We start from the raw sequence: 7947 nt of genomic DNA on the forward strand, positions 1-7947 counted from the left end.
AATCAATTTTCTTGGTCATATCGTTTCCGCGAGAGGAATTGAGGTAGACCCAGCGAAAGTTCAAGCGGTACAGGAATGGAGATCGCCAACCACACCGCACGAGATACGCAGTTTTCTGGGATTAGCAGGATATTACCGACGTTTTATAGAGGGCTTTTCAAAAATCGCTAAGCCATTAACGCACCTGCTAACGAAAGAAGTCAAATTCGTCTGGACGGACGAATGTGAGCGAAATTTTCAAGAGCTGAAGAAGAGGCTCACTATTGCCCCAGTTTTAGCTGTTCCGAAAGCAGACAAAGAATATGCAGTGTACACTGATGCATCGAAGCATGGTCTAGGTTGTGTACTGATGCAAGAAGGAAAAGTTATAGCGTATGCTTCACGACAATTGCGACCGCACGAGGTGAATTATCCGACGCATGATTTAGAATTAGCAGCCGTAGTGCATGCTTTGAAGATCTGGAGACACCATCTCTATGGAACACGGTGTGAGATATACACTGATCATAAAAGTCTCAAATATTTCTTTGAGCAAAAAGATCTGAACATGCGACAACGAAGATGGTTAGAGTTGGTGAAGGACTACGATTGCGGGATAAATTATCAACCCGGAAAAGCTAACGTTGTAGCTGACGTGTTAAGCAGAAAGAATCAGGGAGAGTTAGGATTTCTCCTTACTCGAGAAGAGAACCTGATCAAGGAATTCAAGAGGATGAATTTAGAGGTAGTAATACCACCACAAACAACAGAAATAGTAATTTCTGCACTGAGCATTACGCCTGACTTACGATCGAGAGTAGTCACAACTCAGAGAGAGGATGAGAAGATGGAAAGGTTGCGAATGAAGATTCGAACCGAAAAAGTGGAGAATTATCAAGAGGCGGCAGATAATGCCATTTTGTTTGAGGGAAGACTGTGTGTGCCCGATAAAAAGGAGCTGAAGAATGAAATCATGAGTGAAGCTCATGACACCCCTTATACCGCACACCCAGGAAGTACGAAGATGTACCAAGACTTGAAAACGAAGTTTTGGTGGGAAGGAATGAAGCGAGAGATAGCGTCTTTCGTTGAGAGATAGCATCTTTCGTTGTCTAGCCTGTCAGCAAGTGAAAGCGTTACACCAACGACCCTATGGCAAGTTACAGCCATTGGAGATTCCAGAGTGGAAATGGAGTGATATAGCCATGGACTTTGTGACAGGACTGCCAAAGTCAAAAAGAGGAAATACCGCTATTTGGGTAATCATCGATCGATTGACGAAGAGTGCACATTTTGTACCGATTCAGATTACTTATGGATCTGACAAGTTAGCTCAGATTTATATCCGAGAGATAGTGCGATTGCATGGAGTACCGAAGACGATCACATCAGATCGAGACTCGAAGTTTACTTCACGATTTTGGATGAGCATGCAGAAAGAGTTAGGTACTAAATTAAATTTTAGTACAGCGTTTCATCCGCAAACAGATGGACAGTCCGAGAGGACTATTCAGGTTTTGGAGGACATGATCCGAACTGTAGTGCTTGATAGAGGAAGCCAATGGGAGCAAGTATTACCCCTGATTGAATTTGCTTACAATAATAGTTTTCAGTCAACTATCAACATGGCCCCATACGAAGCCTTGTATGGAAGAAAGTGTAGATCTCCGCTTTATTGGGATGAAGTTGGAGAAAGAAAGGTACTTGGACCTGACGCGATAGAAGAGATGATCACTGTTGTGAGACAGATTCGACAGAGAATAAAAGAGGCACAAGATCGTCAGAAATCTTATGCAGACACGAGAAGGACGGAGATTCATTTTGAAGAGGGAGACAAGGTTTTTCTAAAAGTTTCCCCATCTAGAGGAGTTCACCGTTTTGGAGTGAAAGGAAAACTTAAACCGAGGTATATAGGACCTTATGATGTATTAGAAAAGATAGGCCCTGTAGCCTATAAACTAGCGTTGCCTCCGAGCTTCGCGAACGTCCATGACGTTTTCCATGTTTCTCAATTGAGAAAGTACGTGTTTGATCCAAAACACGTCATTCATCAAGAAGAAGTATCCCTGGAACCAGATTTGAGCTATGAAGAGAGACCTGATGCTATTCTGGACCGGAAGATCCAACAATTGAGGAACAAGTCGATTCCTTTGGTGAAAATCCAATGGAGACATCACGGTCAAGAAGAATCAACATGGGAACTTGAAGAGAAGATGAAAGAGAAGTATCCAGAGCTTTTTCCCGAAGGTGAATAACTCAAATTTTGGGACGAAATTTTTTTTAAGGGGGGTAGGATGTAACACCCCGTACTTTTCCTATGATGTGAGATAGTGTCTTAACACTATTGAGAGAACTGAGATGTTGAGACGCGAGACTTTTTTTTATGATTAGATAAGACAGATTGTCTTTTAAATAGAGATACGAGTGACTAAACCGAGGATAGAGTTAGAATGATGAGATTCGAGAAATGAGCTGAGATAGAGATGCTGATTGAATTGAGCTGAGATTTTAATTTTATTTCCGATTACCGGGAATAGATTTACCAGATACTGAGTTATCAGAGTTTGATTGACCTATTAAAGAGAATAGGTATAATGAGTCTGACCTAGAGTCGAGGAAGAAAGAGTGAGAACCTTGATGAAAAGAGTCGGTCCGAGAGATGTCTAGTTTGTTTGTGTTTGCCGACTGCTTTGATGTGACATTATGTGAAATTACGTGACTGATCGATTATGTGATTTTCGTGATGTGTGTCACTGTGACCGAGTTATTATGATTTTTATTCGAGACCTTAGCATTTGGAATTTTGATTAAGTTTCCAAAGCAAGTATGGTTTTTTTTTATCGAGAAATCGAATGATGCCGGTTTATGAAAATTTTTCCGGGCATAATTTTTTTAAATTATTTTTTTCCTACGAAGAGGAATATTATAGTTGAGTGAGTGCACTAATAATAGTGCTATGATCATTATTTTGGTCACATGAATAATTATACTATGGTATTTTATTAATGAGTGACTTTACCATAGTTTTGTGATTTTTATTTAATCACCCTTCTCACACTTTATTTTAATCTCCCATACCATATGTTATATGTCTCAATTTTGCTAAGTATGGAATTGAGAGAGTAGAGATTGAGAGTATGAGATGAGAGAGTGTAGAGATTAGAGAGAGAAAGATCATTCATTAATTAGCAAATATTTCATAAGATTTGCAAATCTCCTTTAAAGATTGCAAGATCATTTCCAATCTTGCAAAGCCAAATTCCTCTCTCTCCCTCACTAAAATTTTCGGCCATCTCTCTCTCCCTCACTACAATTTTCGCCCAACACACACATACACTCATCTTCTTCACCTCACACTTCCACCATTTTCCACCATTAGAGCAAACCTTCGAAGCTCCCAATAATACTACCAAACACCTCACATCACTCTAAAACTTTCCATAAACACTATCTATCCTCATTTGATCAAGAGATTCCTTGAAGAAGAGCCTCAAAATTTAGAGTGAGAAAGTGTAAACTTTGGTAAGAACTTGGGTAAGTAACCATGTCTTCCCTAAAATCTTGTTTGAAAGATGTTATGTGAATGTATTCTTGAAAGATGAGCAAGAAAATTACCCCTCCCTTTTCTTTTCCAAATTTTCGAAAAAGTGGGTCTTCACCCCTTTCAAAATTTTTCTTTTTCTTTTCTTGTTTGGGGGTGAAAAATGAGAGTTATGTGATGTATATTGATGTTTGATATATGTTGTGAAATATGTGTCATGAGATGTGAAACCTTGATGGAAGTTAGTTTACCCAAAAATGGTAACTTTTGAGTTAATGAGTTAAATGATGAATTGATGATATAAATGAGTCTATGAGGTGTAGATGATGATGATTGATGGATTAATTTAAGTATATGATGTCAATTGGAGTTTTTGATGTGGGTTAGTTTACTAAAATTAGGGATATGTGTATATATGCCCTTATTGGTGAATTGATGGTTTTGATGTGAGATTAATTGGTTAAAAATGAAAGATCTATGAGTAGATTAAAGATTTGTATGTGTTTGTAAAAATTTCAATGAGTTAGTTAGTAAAAATTAGGACTTTTTAGTCTATGTGTTATTTAAGTGTTTTTGCTTGGGATATATGTTTTTAAGCATGATAGTAGTGTCTTTGTATTTTTGATTAAGTCTATTGTAGGCTAAATAAAATTTTGGCTTAGTTTAGTTTGTATGATTTTTGAGTTTTTATATGAGGTGAGTTTGATGCTTGATAAAATAAGGTTCAATTTGCTCTATGATCATTATGAGAATTTTATCCATGTTTTGCTAAGAGTTTTATGTTGATACATGGATTTTCATAAAAATGTAATAAATATAGTTTTTATGATAAAAAGAGAGTAAATATGAGAATAATGAGTTATATGATGTAAATGATCATATTTGAGTATTTGAGAAATTTCGAGCATGAAATTGAAAAGGAATTTGCTAGATATGTTCGTTGAAGTGTTTTCTATGAGATTTGAGTGGATGATGAAAGAAAAGAGTCGAGATTGAGTATTACGAGTATTTTGATGTATTTGAATGTTTTTAAGTGCTTTAAGTGCTTAAAATGAGTTTTGATGTGTTTGCTTTGTATGAATGTTGAGTTGAGCATGTTTGCTTGTGTGTATGTTTCGGAGTCGTTTTTCACGACACACTGACCTACTGTTTTCGAGGGGTTCTGGATACCCAAACGCCCTGAAACTTTTATGGTAGGTATATTTGAGAGTCTTGAGCACACCGGTAAAATTTCATGTCATTTGGACTTCGTTTGCTATTTTTATAAAATGTAATACTAAAACTGCTACATTCTGCCGAATTGTTCGGTGAGTAGCCAATAGAGTCGTCGTTTCCAGTAGCTTTCCTTAGCATTCTGGAACCCAAATTTTTATGGTTGAGACCTGAGTGTCCTAGGTAAGTACCCACAACATTTCAGACCTTTTTGACAACGTTTACTATTTTTCAAAAATCAAACTTTTCGGTTGCTAAAAACTGCCGAATATGGTAGACTGTAGTAAAACAGTCATATCTGCTAAAATACTTGCAGTTTTTGATCCTACGTTTTTTTAAATGAAACTAGACTCGAAGAGGTTTCTTTTGGTATGAGTTACGACCCCAGGAGAGTTCTGTACAGAGTCTGGTGAGATTTTAAAGTTGAGTCAGTGCAGAGTAAAGCTTGTTTTCGACTTGTCTATGTGTGTTTTTAATATGCTTAAGTGCTTATACTTGTTTATGTGCTTGTTTGCTATGAGTTTGAGTCGAGTTGAGAGTTAAGTCGAAAATTGGACGTGTGAATCCTTAGAAGCCAAGTATACCTAGGGATTGAGTTTTAACGGGTAAATAGACGTTGAGTGAGAAGTTAGAGTAAAGAAGAGATTGGATTTAGAATTTGAGTTTCTGACTAAGGTTTGTTTTATCACATGAACCTTCGATGACGATGACGATGTGATGATGACATATGAAGGCCCGAGCGAGACGAAGAAGTAAGTTGCCTGATTTCTTTCCAGAATAAGCGAAGGACTTCAGGTGGGCAATATTTTGAGTATACAAATATTATCCGAGCTTTCTAAAATGATTTAATGATATAATGATGTTATGAGATTAACAAATGTTTTGAGATAAATGATATTTGAGAACTGTTTGACTTGCCAATTTTTGATGTTGAGCTTGTGTGTTACCCTCTACTGATGAGACGAATTCGGTCCTGCCACAAGCGGGATTTTGTGCACAGAGGTGACTGTGAGCCGTCTTCGGGTCGGCCGGTCACGGTACTTGAGAGGGAGGCCTACTTCTCAGTACCTTAATTATGATGATGAGTTGTAGATGCGGTACATACATGACGTATACTTTGTCTGCAGACACTTATTTATGATGTTAATTATGAAAACTGCATGCACAGATTCTTTTGATACTAATTTATTTCTGTGTGTTGCTGAGATGTGGCAAGCCTCAAACCTATAGCTCTAAGAGCACCTTTCTTGTTTTTCGGCATTTGCCCACTGAGTATTATGTACTCACGCCCTGCATGTATTTCTAAATGTGCAGGCTAAGCTGGGAGTGAGATTGGACTGGTGCTGATGGGGGAGAGTTTCAAATGATGTAAATTAAATTGTTATTTTTGCCTCTATGATAATAGAGTCTTGATGTTTGAATTACTTAGTTTCTTTTGAGATCAAGCAATACACTCACGGTTATGTGTCTTCATACATATAATCGGTTCGCCTTTTGCTGCGATACTCTGCAAATTATGCTTCCTTATGAAAAATGAACTATACGCGTTTTGTTTTTGTTCGTGAAATTCCTAATAATTAAAAAGTTATGACAATGTTGACGATTTTACCCTTGGCCTAATTTTATGAAGTTTTTCCTTAGCATGCTTTTACGTGAGCTTCCGCATGACGTTCACCTAGTTCTTCTTATCTTTTATTCTTTAAAAATAGTCGTATCGATACTCGTACCCCACTATTACTAGTGTCGGGTTTTCGGGCTGCGACAGTTATGATCCAAAGGCACAAAGGTATTAACAAATTAATCACATAAATTCAATCAACTATTTACAAACCCTAGAATCAGCTAAAGGAAATTAGCTAGACATAGCAAAATAAAGCATAAACATAATTAAAGAGAACACAATTGTAAAAACGAATTATATAAAAACCGAGTAAAAACTGAAGTAGCGACTTGAATCTTCAATCTTGATCCAAGCCTTGAAAACTAGAAAGCTAAAAATATTCTAACGCTAAAAAACTAAAATATGAATGTTGAAAGCTCGGGAATCAGGGTTGTGTGTCTCGAATAGGTCAAATGAGGACCTATTTATAAGCTTCAGATTTCCTTCGGATCACCATGGAAGTTTCCATGCAAAGTAGAATTCTAAAGGTAATAGAATCGTGTGAAATAAGGCAACTCTCCAGCTGGATGCGCGCTCCGGAAAAACTCTCCCACTCGCGCCGAATTCGCGGGTCGCGCCAGAGAAATGAAGATTTCTCTGGCATCGCCAGAGGAATGGTATCGCCAGCGGAATGATGATTTCTCCGGCTTCTCGATTCCGCTGTAATGGCTTCTTACTTGGCTGCTCTGACTATTGACTCTTCTGGTGATGACTTCGCTATACTGGCTTCTTGATTTCGCTGACTCCAGAGAAACGGTGATTTCTCTGGCGTTTCCGCGCTCGCTTCGATTCCTCTGGCGCTTCCTCGCTCGCTTCGATTCCTCTGGCGTTTCCTCGCTCGCTTCGATTCCTCTGGCGTTTCTTTGCTCTGGTGAGTTGATTTCTCTGACGCCAGAGGAATGGTGATTTCTCTGCTCTGGAGATGTCGGTTTCTCTGCTCTGGCATTCTTCGCTACTTTGGAGATTGGTTTCTCTGACGCCAGAGGAATGGTGATTTCGCTGCACTAGACTTTGATTTCTCTGGCGCTGGACTTTGATTTCTCTGGAGACCAGAACACCTAGAAAAGCATAAAATACACCATAAATCTCAAACTTCTCCAAAATTGTATTTTTCCATCTCGAAAGCCTAAATCTCCTGCAAAGCATAAAATACACCATAAACGCACCAACTTCCAGAAGATTATCTTAAAATACGCACATACAAACCCTTAAAAATAGTGTAAATTAAGCATAAATCAGTGACCGTTGGATTTGGCAAGGAGATGAGTGTGTCCATCAGTTATTGGTGCAATGGAAGGATAAGGAGATCGACGAGGCAACTTGGGTGGGAGAGGATGAGTTCAGTGGGCAATTTCCAGAATTCAGCCTTGAGGACAAGGCTGTTTGGAAGGTGTTGGATTTGTATACTGAAAGCAAGAACTTTTATGCTTGTATACAATGATTCCTATTTTCACTATTCTTATCTCCTATCTGATTGTGTTCATGATTGCATATGTATGTTCTTTATCTCTGTATAAGTAGATTATATGGTGTGTTGTAGATCACAGAAGACCAT

The 7947-nt window shown here is 38.2% G+C and overlaps 1 long non-coding RNA gene across 1 annotated transcript; it reads left to right on the forward strand.

Moving 5' to 3' along the window:
• Nucleotides 1-3250: 3250 nt before the first annotated feature.
• LOC131013235 (uncharacterized) lies at nucleotides 3251-6288 on the forward strand. Its single transcript, XR_009097600.1, has 3 exons — nucleotides 3251-3513; nucleotides 5466-5527; nucleotides 6047-6288. It is a non-coding gene; the product is annotated as an uncharacterized LOC131013235 (long non-coding RNA).
• Nucleotides 6289-7947: the final 1659 nt, after the last annotated feature.

This window comes from Salvia miltiorrhiza, chromosome 2, assembly GCF_028751815.1.
Source record: "Salvia miltiorrhiza cultivar Shanhuang (shh) chromosome 2, IMPLAD_Smil_shh, whole genome shotgun sequence".
Classification (NCBI taxonomy): domain Eukaryota; kingdom Viridiplantae; phylum Streptophyta; class Magnoliopsida; order Lamiales; family Lamiaceae; genus Salvia; species Salvia miltiorrhiza.